This window comes from Coptis chinensis, chromosome 5 (genome assembly GCF_015680905.1).
Source record: "Coptis chinensis isolate HL-2020 chromosome 5, ASM1568090v1, whole genome shotgun sequence".
NCBI lineage: Eukaryota > Viridiplantae > Streptophyta > Magnoliopsida > Ranunculales > Ranunculaceae > Coptis > Coptis chinensis.
The window spans coordinates 51,041,331-51,054,832 of NC_141460.1; the positions used below are offsets into that span (position 1 = coordinate 51,041,331).

Genomic DNA, 13,502 nt, shown 5'->3' on the forward strand with positions numbered 1-13,502 from the left:
TCCCTTCTGGGGCGGTTTGAGGTTTATCCCTATGTACTAAGGGTAATATTAGTCTAATGCACTCCTCGCAAGGACCAGGACAATATTGTCCTACAATGTAGGCCCCCAAAACATAAAGGTGAAGCTATAGTCTGGCTGGATTGGGTTCGTTTATGAGTCGACGTGAAAGTTGTCAAGGATCATTGCGATTGAAATGAGTTCAATAGCCATACCAGTGATGGTAACACGTTAATATTCCCTTGTACGTTTGTTTAAAATAATAATAATAATAATAATAATGAATGAATGAGTCCTGTTTCCACAGACTCAGCCCTTTCACGACTTGTATTGTTCTTCTTCTTCCATTTTTTTCGAAAAAAAATTTGACATTGAGCATTCCATATACCATTGGATTGAATTTTTCATGCTGATCATTTTGGTAGCTAATTTATCAAATTTGGATTTGAAACGAATCAGGAATCCACGTTTGAAGTTTCCAGAAGAATTCGGGACATAATGAGCATTTCTGAATTTCATTTGGGCTTGGGCCAAAAATTTCACCCCAATCCAAGTCACATGCCCGCGTCATAAATCACCCACACGAGCCATCACACGCGTCATTCCTTTCATTTTCTTCCCCACAAAAACCGGATCTTGAACCCAACTCTTTCCACTCGCACACGTGCACCCATCCATAGAACCAGACTCGCGCACACGACTGTAACAGGCCCAATCCCAAATCCGTTCCTACAGCAACTTCCTCCTACATACCTAACCTCACAGCCACCTCACGCGATTTAAACCACGCTCTCTATGGCTGCGAACAGACGCATAACAGTTGAGATAAATTTTTTTAATCTCTTCAATGGTGGTATGTTCCACCACTTTTTGATGAGGAGATTGAGAGTAGAGACTGGGAGTATCTCCTACACCAAAATGAGGAGTCTTACTCCACAAATTTGGTTTTGAAGTTTTACAACAACGGTGGTTTTTTGAGGGAATGAATTTTGGATTGCGGGTGTTATTTACATATGATGGCTGTTTTGAGCTTATTGTGTAGTTTCAAGTGTTATCCTAGGAATCTTGTCCAGTAAAATACTTGGCATGGTTGAGCATGAGTTTGTCAAGGTTAATTAGGAAGTGAGATTAATCTGTTACCATGAGCAAGTCACTGCCTCATTCGAAATTTAACTAGTTTGTTAAGGCAACTCGCAGATAGGCCGGCCTGTAGCATTCAACTGTGAATTTTGTTAGTTGCTACTTGTTCACAGTCACCAAGACGATCATACTGTAATCTCAAGTAAGAAAGTAAGATATATATATATATCTAATCCAACATATACTAAAAGCTAGCTTTCTTGAACAAATGCTAATACCGAAAGACCTCTAGAAATAGAGTTTTGCTGCCATTACCAAATAATTTACACTTCTCAATTCTCCGGTTCTCTGTTGGGCATTATTGCATTACCAAAAGACACCTTAGTAAGAACTTTCTAATGTATAGATACAATTATTTCAAGCTGACTATGTTATCATTATTTTTTTCCACTGCATTAGCTAGTATATATGTGTAGTTCGATCATAATAATCTGGAAACCCATAAGAATTGCCATTGTATTGGAGGACTTTATCCTTCACCAAGTCGTTTCGTAAGCTTTGTATCACTTGTTAGCATTTGGTTGTTCTAATAGGAATTTTGTGGCATAATGTCCAGTAGTCATACGTTTTGCAAAGGATTTTTATGTAAAGCCTGATTGAAATTGTACATAATGTCTGTCTCACCTGAATGATGGCTTGCGCAGGCTAGATTAAGTCTAGTAATCAGCCTGTGTTGGTTTCCCTTTTTGTTCCATGTATCGGAATTTCATGTTGCAATACATTTTGGTGGTGTGCATTTGAATAACACTTGGTAGTGAGCTGCAGGTACACAACGTGGTTGGGCTACGTCAAGCTTTTATTAGATATAACTTTGTTGGATAGTACACCTCCTACTTGGTGTTTGTATAAGGTGGCTCATAGTTTTGATCAAGATAAATTTTAAGGTGCTACCTTTATTAAGGGATCATTTATAAGGTTGCATGTTATTTTACTGTGACATTGTTATTCATCGTCTTATATCAGATTAAGGCACATCTTAAAGTTCTTGAAATAATGATTGGCCCATGTTTCAAGCACCACTTCTTTAGATACATCTTAAACTTAATGTAATTATTTATAGTTCATCGGATTTTAATTTTGATCTGATGAAACTATTGTATTTTTGGTTTATCATTTTTTGGGTCTAATAGATAACATTTTTGTGTGCAGATAATCTTACATCGAAAGAGGAGTGGGTTGGTATATATTAATTTTTTGTAAAGAAATAATGGCGGTTTGGAATTTGCAAGAGCCTCGGATGAATCTATATGCTATTTTATGTCTATTTTTTTAAGTGAAGACAGTTATATTTGCAAGCAACCTACTTGAGGGATGTTTGGATTTTTTTTTGTTAAGTTAATACTTTAATTAAGATAGAGTTTAGAAAAAATTATGCAACTCTATTTTATTTGAAAATTTGTTGTTTATTATTAGATAATTGATGTTATGGTTGTATTCTTTTAGGTTTATTTGTTGAATAGCAGTTTTGGTGGTGGAAGGGACGGGTGAAAAATAATTTGTACAAATAGTGCACAATTGGCGGGTGAAAAATAATTTGTACAAATAGTACACAATTGGCAACGTTATTATTGATAAAAATAATCTTTCGAGCAAGATGTAACGTCGGAATATGAACACAGCAATCAAATATTTTTTGCCTCCAGTGACAATTAGAACGTCACTTGTAACACCAAAATTTCAAATTTGTTATAATTTTTGTTGACAGTAGAAGTGTCGCTAAAAACTTAAAAAGTTCAAATAATTAAGACTTTTATCGACAATAGAAGCATCATTTATTTTAACAAAATTTCAAATTACTTTTATATTTAATGACGACAAAAACGTTGCTAATAAAACCTATTTTTTTTAAAAAAAAATTGGACTTGTAGTGACGATTATAATATCACTAATGATGCTAAAATTTTCAAATTTGTTAGAGCTTTGCTGACGGTAGAAACATTGCTAATAAGGCATTAATGGCGACGATTTTGAAAATGTTGCCAAAAATATATCTTTTGCGACATTATTGTTTGAGAGCACGAAAATGAGTTAGCGACGAAAATAAAGCAATGGCGACGACAAAAATCATTGGTAAAGATCTCATGTTTGGCGACATTAAATAATCATCACTCTATATCATTGCCGACTATATCATTAGCGACGACGATACGACACTTCAAAAATCATCACCAAATCCTATCAGCGACGTTTATGCAATTTTCAGCAATAATTTTTTTTGTCGCCAAATACCCCATTTCTTGTAGTGACAGTGAAAAGTATACCCCGTCCTTGTCGTCTTGGTTTCTCTTGTGTTTTGAAGGCGGCTCTTTATGATGTTGTTGCTGAACCTACTTCCATTATTCCATGAGTTCGTCTGTTATTGCTCCCTTGTTGCAGTTTCCAAGTTTTCCAACCGCAAAGTCGTAATGAACGTCACTCTGGCACTAGGAGGTTTCTTCAGCAGAAGCAGATCCTCCAAGCATTGACTACTTGGAACGAACCGGGGGGTATTTTTCAGTTTTTAGAGTTAGTTTTGGGTTCCTCTACACCGCTTGTACGACAGCAACTTTCCTCTAGCTATAATGTGCGTAGGTGTTTGCAGAAAATCTCTAATGGGCACTTTTTAGCAGCAGTGAAAGCTTTGTCTTCTTCAGGGGTAGCCCTTAATACCCCAGAGACTTGGGTTATGCTAGAGGCGAAGCACCCTAGGCGCCCACCACCTTCCAGACCAACCATTCCTCTTGATGGGCCTACTTTGTCAGTTGAGAAAGACATGGTATCGACATGCATTAGGTCCTTCCCTAAAGGGATGTATTGTGGTCGATATGGGCTTCGTGCTCAACATTTGTTGGATGCTATGAGTGGTGCTGCTTCTGCTATTAGTACATACATTCTAGAAGTTGTGACGCTTGTAGTGAATTTATGGCTAGCAGGTCGGCGTCCACATGCTTTGGATGAATTTGTGGCTAGTGTGCCACTTACGCCTCTCTTAAAGCCAGATAACAACATTCGTCTAATAGAAGTAGGTATAGTTTGGCGTCGTCTTGTATCTAAAATTGCTATGAAAGGGGTGGCTAGTGATATGGTCCAATACTTGGGTGATTTTCAGTTTGGGGTTGGTATGCCTGGAGGAGCGGAAGCAATTCTACATGATGTTAATCGATTTGTACATGACAATGCGGATAATAGGTCTTTCTATATGTTACTTGTGGATTTTCATAATGCTTTCAACCTTGTTGATCAAGCATCTATGCTAAATAAGGTTTGCTTACGGTGCCCTTCTATTGGTCGGTGGGTGGAATACCAATACAGCCAACCAGCTAGGCTATAGCTGGGGGAAGATCATATTTGGTCCGCAACAGGAATTCAGCAGGGTGACCCATTAGGCCCACTTCTTTTTGCTCTAGTTTTACATCCACTAGTGTTGCGTATTCTGTCTACTTGTCATCGATCTAGAGTTACAGCCATGGTACTTAGATGATGGGACTGTGATTAGTGACACAGAGCAGGTTGCGACAGCGTTACACATTATCCGAGAAGCAGGGCCGTCATTAGGGATTGTCCTTAATGAGACCAAGACAGAGATCTTTTGGCCATTAGTGGGCCCACGACGCTCTAACCTTGCTCTTTTTCCTGCTAGTATATCTAGGCCGCAACTTGGGGTCAGGTTACTTGGAGGAGTTGTCAGCATGGATGCATCTTTTATCTCTGGTCTGGTTCGTAAGTGTGTTGAGAAAAGTCTTAAACTGTTGGATACACTTGCGCAGTTAAAAGACCCACAATGTGAGCTGACTCTTTTACGAACATGTACGTGTAGGGTTGCCTAAGTTGATTTTTGCTCTATGTACTTGTCCACCTGCTTATTTTAGGGAAGCAGCTAGCATGTTTGATTGACCATGGTCTTCCGTCTTCTATTTAGGGAATTGTTGTTCCACTTCGTCTTGGTGGCCTTGGCATGGTATCTGTTGTGCAGAGGATGTCATAAGATTTTCTTTTGTAGCCTCACGGATTCAGACTGAGGAGCTCCAAAACCACATTCTTAGATATCGTAACACTACACCTATGGGTGGTGTTTTTTTATAGTGACACTGCTAAATTGCATATGCATCTTCTTGATTTTGACCTCAGAGGTCGCTGCCCCCAGCAAGCCATAGAATGTCTTGGCGGAAGCTTACTATGGTAAGATTATTACAGGACTTGAGAGGGAATTTGATTTGTCTGATCGGCAGAAAGTTGTTATTAGTTGCCTACAGTCTGGGCATGCCAAGGAATTTCTCCTTGTTATTCCTATGGATAGTCTTGGACAACGCATGTCACCGGTTGAGTATCGGGCTATCCTGTGTGTCTGAAGAGTTGCCTTGATGCTTTTGGAGATCATGCAACACAATGCAAAAACTTTCAGGGTTTAAATACAGACATGACCATGTACATGATATTTTGTATGATGCGGTCTGGCGTGCTAGTATACAAGTGAAGAAAGAGGCTCCTGTCAATTTCCTCACTGATCCTAGAGAAGGTAGATCGACGCTTCGCCCTGCAGATATCTTGATATATAGCTGGTCTGATGGAAAGCATGCATGTGTGGATGTCACCGGGGTATCCCCTTTTGTTGGTTTTGGTAATGGAGTTTTTAGAGTAGGGCAATCAGCTAGTAGTGTAGCTACAACAAAGTTGGAGAAACATGAAAGAGCGTACATGGCTAACCAACACTATTTCATCACATTTGCGTTTGATACATTTGGTTTTTTAGCTCCAGATTCGGTTGAGTTCCTTAGGAGGATGCAGAAAGTGTTAGACAACAATGTGATGACAGCTGGTTCTCACGAATATGTGTTTAGGATGATTGGTTTTTCCATTCAGAAGGGGCTAGCGGTGCAATTTGTAGCGCGCTTGACCTCTAATTTGTTTGTTTGATTTATTTTTCATATCAATAAATATATATTGCAAAAAAAAAAAAAAAAAAAAAAAATTGAGAAGGTGGAAGATGGTGGCAGCTCAAATAACTAGCCATGTAGTGGCAACTTAAAAATTCACCTCTTGCAGATACCATTGTCAAGAAATCAGGAATTAAAAGTATTGATGTCATACTTGAAATTGGTCCTGGTACTGGGAATTTAAGAAAAAAGTTATTAGAATTTTGAAGCAAGGAAAAGGTAGACTCTTCTGTGGCGAGAATTAAGTCTAGAAAACCGCTTCCTCATTTAAACTTTAAGGAATGGGATGGCAGTCGAGGTAGTTGCTTTAGGTGAGGTTGATGGCGAGGACCCAAGTATGGAGAATGAAGATGATGATATGGAGCTGGAGGATAATGATGCAGGGACTTTGAAATCAAGGAGATTTCAAAACGAAGTTTTCCAAGCTCACACTAGTGGATTTCTTGTACCTATTATCTTTGTTCAACAAGGTTGCATACATACACTTCTCCTGATTTAGTTTTATGACATTCAACAAAATAAAGAAAAAATGGTCGGTAAACTATAAATGCAACACTACAAGTCTACAACACACATGTCTAATTTTCCAAGAATTTGTCGGGTTTTGGGGTCGGGTTAACTTGTTGGTTCGATTTCGGGTTAAAAGTAAAGGTCAGGTTCAGATACCTCCCGGGTACCAAATCGGGAAATCCCCAAGTGGGTCAGTTTTTCGTCGGTTTTTTGTGTCGGGTCCAAATGAACACCCTAAATGTAGTACACCAACCCTAGAAATAAATGAGTCCTATTACTGACGGACCCCATATTGTGTTGGGTAGACCCCAAAGAAAAAAACAATTATTATAAGTGTGCCATTGGTCTCAAAAAATCCAAAAAAAAAAAGCAATTATTACAAATGTGCCGTTAGTCCCAAAAAGTTGTTTTGTGTTGGGCACCTCCCAAACTAACGTTAATTTCTTCTTTTCAGCCTTTCTCTTTTATTCTCTTTTATTTTCTTCCACCATCTTAAATCTTAAACTATGAAAACTATATCCTAACACTAACATTAAACACTACGGCTGAATATGCACGTGACTAGGGCTGAATATGCATGTGTACAGTGGCTGAATGAGAAAATTCGAAAACCCCAAGCTTAAACGACCCGGCTAGGTCGTTCGTTGTGCAAACCAAACGATCTGGTCACACCGTTTGGACTGAGTCCAAAACGATGTGGCCATGTCGTTTGGGATTTGGACTTAGAAAAATCCCCAACGATATGGCCACACCGTTTGGACTAAGTCCCCAACGATATGGCTACACACTGTTTGGACTAAGTCCCCAACTATATGGCCACACCGTTTAGGATTTGAACTTTGAAAAAAATATAAGGCTTAAATACAGAAATATGCAACGTACTTAGGTCCTATTAACACTTGTATCAACATAGAATTTTTTTCCACAAACGATACAATGTACTATGCCCGATTTCACAAAAATAGCAATCTGTTAGGTTCCGTCAGTTAAGTGATGATGTGTCATTGTTTTTTCAATTTCGTTTTATTTGTATTTTCCACTAGGCATACCACCTCAGCATTTCTACCACCACAGCATTTCCACCTTAGCATTTTTGACCAACTCGGCATTTTTAACCACCTCAGCTTCGCACCCTCTAAAACATGTGACCTCTAAAACACAAAACCTTCTCCAATTCGAAACAATTTAATCCCCTCAATGTCTATCTGATGAAGAAAACCCTAAATTGAAAATTTGCCCTAAAAAACGTGATATTCGTTGGAATTGGTAAAATTGAAGACTCAGGTGAAGAAGTAACACATTTTCCTTGACCAAGTAAGTTGATTTAACTGATTGTTTGTTTAAAATTAGTTCTTCATTCATTTTATTAACTCAATGCATTCATTTTACTGTGCAGTGACTAATTATGTGTTAGAAATACACCATGGGGGGAGTTCTGTAATACCCCCATTATGCATTATAAAAATGGAAAAATGGAGTATTGTTATGATTTAAAATTGGAATTGTACACATTTTCTGGGCTTTGTAATGTGGTCAATAGTTTGGGGTACATAAATTATTTTAAAATGTATTATTGCATGCCATGGAAGACTTTAGAGTCGGGACTTAGGTTGATTGAGTCTGACAATGATACAAATGCTATGCTTCAGTTGAATATCACGTTTTTTAGGGCAAATTTTCAATTTAGGGTTTTCTTCATCAGATAGACAATGAGGGGATTAAATTGTTTCGAATTGGAGAAGGTTTTGTGTTTTAGAGGTCACGTGTTTTAGAGGGTGCGAAGCTGAGGTGGTTAAAAATGCCGAGTTGGTCAAAAATGCTGAGGTGGTAGAAATGCTGAGGTGGTATGCCTAGTGGAAAATACAAATAAAACGAAATTGAAAAAACAATGACACATCATCACTTAACTGGCGGAACCTAACAGATTGCTATTTTTGTGAAATCGGGCATAGTACATTGTATCGTTTGTGAAAAAAAATTCTATGTTGATACAAGTGTTAATAGGACCTAAGTACGTTGCATATTTCTGTATTTAAGCCAAAATATAAAGTTCTATTTTTTGGCTTCTTGACCGGTGTGGGCACATCGTTTGGACTAAGTCATAAACGGTGGCCACATCGTTTTGGACTTAGTTTAGACGGTGTGACCAGACCGTTTGGTTTGCACAACGAACGACCTAGCCGGGTCGTTTAAGTTTCAGGTTTTCGAATTCAACTTTTTGGGACCAATGACACACTTGTAATAATTGTTTTTTTTTGGGTCTGCCCAACACAATATGGGGTCCGTAATTAACAAATACCAAAAAAATAGGCAAACAAATAGAGGAAGTAATAGAAACCATCATGTATAGGTGTCGCCAACGACTTGATCGAATTTACCCGACAATCATCCTTTTTACTCCCAGCTAGTCAAAGATTTGCACCCTAAGAGCATTTGCAATGCAAGTGATAATTATCCCCCCCTCTATCACCGCCACCTCATCACTTTTCACCCCCCTTTTCACCAACCCGGTGAAAAACAAGGTGAAGTTGTGCAATGCAGAGGTGATAAAATATTATTCGGACGGGATGTTGGATTCCGTGCGGAGGTTTTGATAATCTGAGGCGGAATGTAACATCCCGTCTGATATTTTCTCTTGAGGCGGGATGTAACATCCCGTCGATGTATAATATCAACGGACGCGAGCGGGCTCCATTTTCACTTCATTTCCAGCCAAAATTCGATTTTGTTGCCTCCATTAACAACCTTTTAACACAAATTTCCATTCATAATGACTTCTCCATCCCCAACCCATCCCCACCAACCTCACCACATGAAGAACATTCCCGATGGTTTGGAAATGTTAAAATTTCCAAAAAGGGGCAAAAGGATCGTCGTCGAGAACGCGTAATGTGGGCGAGGAGGACCTAAATTGAACTTGGGTTTAATTTTCCACAGCGTTGTGAAATCGAGGACCACCCACCATTAAGCGTCAACATCGGTCCGACCGCGTAGCAAATCGAGTGGCGGAATCTCAAGTAAGTTTTTGATTTTTTTTTTATGTTAATTATTATTATTTATGTTAGTTTATATCAAGTTTGTTGTTGTTTGAATTTGTCATTATTATTTTAGTTTGAATTTGTATTAGTTTATATTAGTTTATTTTAGTTTGAATTTGTCATTATTATTTTTAAAAAAATAGTTGTAATTATATCGTATTGCGTGTTTGTTGAATGTAGGAAGTACACTTATGGAAAGTCGTTGTGCACTTTCAAATGTTAATGTCGTGGTGGCGTTGTATGAAATCAAAAGCGGATCCTAATTTTGTCCGCGGTTACCGATATTATATCCGCCACACCATTTAGGAGTTTTTGAATTCTAATTTAGGACAAAATGATCCGGCGTTGTTGTTTGGGATAGTTGGCGGTGGTGGCAAACTACCCACACATTCCATTTCCCATGGGGGTGAGCTTGGGATTACCCCTCTTGATTTCACAATGCTCACGGGTATCCCAATTGGTTATGGAGATGTCGTTCCTTTTGATGAAACTTTAGAGGTTTTACTACGGGTGATGAGTTTCTTTGAAGGTTTTGATTTGGTTGAAGATGATGAGCAAGGCGAGTTTTGAGATTATCGGTGGCGGTTTAAGGGAGGAGCTATAAATATGAGTTGGTTTACTTGAGATATTTGAATAGACTCAAGGAGAAGCCGAAAGACTATCATATTGGTGAGAGTCGATCCACGGTATGTGCGTGCCTTCCTCTTCTACTTTGTTGGTGCGGTATTATTTGGATATCTTTGATAGTTATTTCGCATCGGGTGGATGGCATTTGTCTCGGGCGTAGAGAGGATGTGGGATTATGGTGGGGTCAATCCATCTTGGCATACCTTTACCGTGGCTAGACCTCATGATTGAGGCGAAAGCCGCTAAAGGCAATTTAATGCGGCTTTGTTTGGATTATACCGGTAAGTCTTATTTATTAAGTTATTGTTTCATTTCATTTATTTATCTAATTATTAATGTTGACATGTTTATATATATATTGATATTGTATTTTATCTATTGATGGACAATATTGGTGATACGAGCATTTTAGGTGTGATGCATCCTGTGTTGAAGAGGTTGGAAGAGGATGAGACTCATGACTGATTCCCATTATTCAAGCATGGGGGCTTCATCGTGAAGCGAGAGGGTATGGGGACCTATCGCGTAATATTCATAACACTTCGTCGGCCAGATTGAGCTTTTAGGAGCTAGTCGAATCGAATTGAGTGGCAACCACGGGCGAGTCCTTCATCTTTCGGACCCACTTATCGCGGATATTCGGATGTTCGAGAGAACACCGAAAGTGAACTATCATATATGTGTCATAGAGCAAGGTTTCTTTTCGTGGCGGATGATACTTATAGGTCGATCCTTTGCATGGTACCTTAGGGACGGATGTTGGCGGCAAGTATCACGGAGAGATTGTTATACCTTACCCGCCCACCCTATAGATATAATGACCTCGATATTCTTCTGCTGTTCTTTCACACTATAGAGCAAACCCGAATGAGTGGCGGACGCATCGACTTTCGGTTTTCACGAGCGACTATGACTTATATTGGAAGAGGGTTGGTCGAGGTCTCTTGCTAGGTCGCGTTATCCGGGGCACCAATTTTGAAGGGGTTATACGGAGCATTGAGGCCGACATTCATTTTCGGGGAGGAGTGGAGTTGCCACGATCCACGACCCGAGGTGTTTCATGATATTCGGATGCATGAAAAGAACTCCACGGATATTTGATGATGATGACCTTTGGCATTGGAGCATGATTACTTCGGGGGCAAGATATGAGAATACCTATTCCACCGGTAGATGCGCGGTGATGGTAGCAGATTTGTCGATCTGATTCGGCGATTAGCGAGGTTAGTATGATTTGAATTTATTTATGATTTGTTATTATTAGTATTCACTATAACCCCTAACTTGCATTTGTTTTGTTAAGCGGGATGAAGTAAAGGTCGAGCTCCTTAACTACAGACTCTCTCACTTATGCCATCGTGAGTCCTTCATGGAGTCTCTCGTCGCAGTTTTGAGTACTTACAAGAAGAGCGTGTCGAACTTTGCGGCCGAGGAGGCGTGTGCAAGAGTTGGAGAATCTTTGGAAGTGGAGTACCTCAAGCTCAAGCTCAACCCGGAGAGGCGACAACGGCGTAGGGGGAGAGCTCTTCGGCCCGACCTTCGTACAGTAGGGGAGGAGGTCTCGATAGATATTTTTTTGTAGTTTGTAATAAGCGTGCGCCATTACTTGTCTTATGGCGTTTGGGATTGTTGTTTGTAATGAATTTTTGATTAGCGAGTTTTTCTTTGATGAGTTTTGGATATGAATATGTCATTAAACAAAGGAGGTTATGTCAATTTTTTTAAGAAATTATAAGTTAGTTTTTTTTACCGAGTTTACGTGTTAGACTTGGGTGTTGTTCATGATTGTTGTTTGTCTTCTTTATTATTTTCAAAGTATATTAGCAGGTTTTTATATGAATATGTCAATAAAACAAATGAGGTTATGGCCAAAAAAAATTAAAACTTATAAGTTAAGTATGTTTCCAAAAATGGAACATTCGTTTTCGTTTTCGTTTCACATTTGTTTCACTCATTTTCTGTCATTGTTGAAGCGGCAAATTTTAGTTTGGAATATCACATTTTTTTGCGGGCGGTTTGGTTATTGAGGGAATAGTGTATGGGGATCTGAGAGGCGGAATGTAACATCGATGCGTTTTTTAGACCGAGGAGCGGAATGTAACATCCGTGCGGTGTTTAAGCCCTCCTCATTTGCACATTTTACTATTCCAAACAATGCAATTATGGATGGGGATGGTGGCCCATTTGGAATTATTGAGGGGTACATGGATAGACATTTGGATACAATGTGTTGTCACTTGGAGAGTGAACAAAAATCGAATAAAATGTGTTGTCAATTGGTAAGTGGACCAAAATCAAAGTATCACATGTGACCTTATCATATGTGACCTTACCTTTCATATTTCGTTTTACTCTTCTATCTTTTATATCAAACAAACAACATAGCCATCTTCTTCCCCACAACCAAGCTAAAAATAGGAAAAATGTCTAGAGAAGAAAGAATTACATATAACCAAAGGTTATGGGGAGGATCTAGTAGTAATAGTTAGTCTTACGGTTTCACGAGATTAGATCTTACAGTACCTGGCTGAAGATGACTACATGGAAAAAGTAAGAGATGAGCATAATGATATGATGATGAAGGAGGAGGAGGAGGTTGCAGTTATTATCCTTCTTTGGGGCATTAATGACTCAAGCAGCCATTGAAATTGAAGATGTGGATCTGAGACAAACGCGGTGGATCTGTGAAGGGAGAGAGTACCCGTTTAGAGATGGTGGTGATTCGGTAAACAAAAGATAATGAGGGATTACTTCACAACACCTTGTAGGTGGCCTCCTCATAAGTTTAGGCGAAGGTACGGGATGACAAGAGAGCTTTTTATGTATATGTTGCATCTTTGTTGCATCATTCGGCGATTACTTTAAAGACAAGGTGGATGGATTGGATTCGGCAAGCAATTTACGGGTTACAAAGGGACTAGCTGCGGTTGCACAATTAGCAAGTTGGTTGTTCTTCCGATTCAGCGGATGAGTATTTACAAATTGGAGATTCCACGACAAATGTATCTATGAAGCGTTGGTGCAAGGCAATTATCGGCGTTTGAGGAAGAGTACTTGGGGAGACGACCAAGTGAAGCCCGGAATTCTTGCTAGGATATTAGCTGAAAATCGCGACAAGGGTTTTCGAGGAATGCTTGGATCAATCGATTTGTATGCCTTTGGGTGTGGAAGAATTGCCCAAGTGGATGGGCTGGAACACATGTAGGGTACAAGAAGGAACCAACTTTGATACTTGAAGCCGTTGCGGACAAACATTGTTGGATCTGGCATTGCTTCC

The 13,502-nt window shown here is 39.2% G+C and overlaps 1 long non-coding RNA gene across 1 annotated transcript; it reads left to right on the plus strand.

Moving 5' to 3' along the window:
* Positions 1 to 614: 614 nt before the first annotated feature.
* On the plus strand, positions 615 to 2,577 carry LOC147497837 (uncharacterized). Its single transcript, XR_015195268.1, has 2 exons — positions 615 to 2,021; positions 2,287 to 2,577. It is a non-coding gene; the product is annotated as an uncharacterized LOC147497837 (long non-coding RNA).
* The last annotated feature ends 10,925 nt before the right edge of the window (positions 2,578 to 13,502 follow it).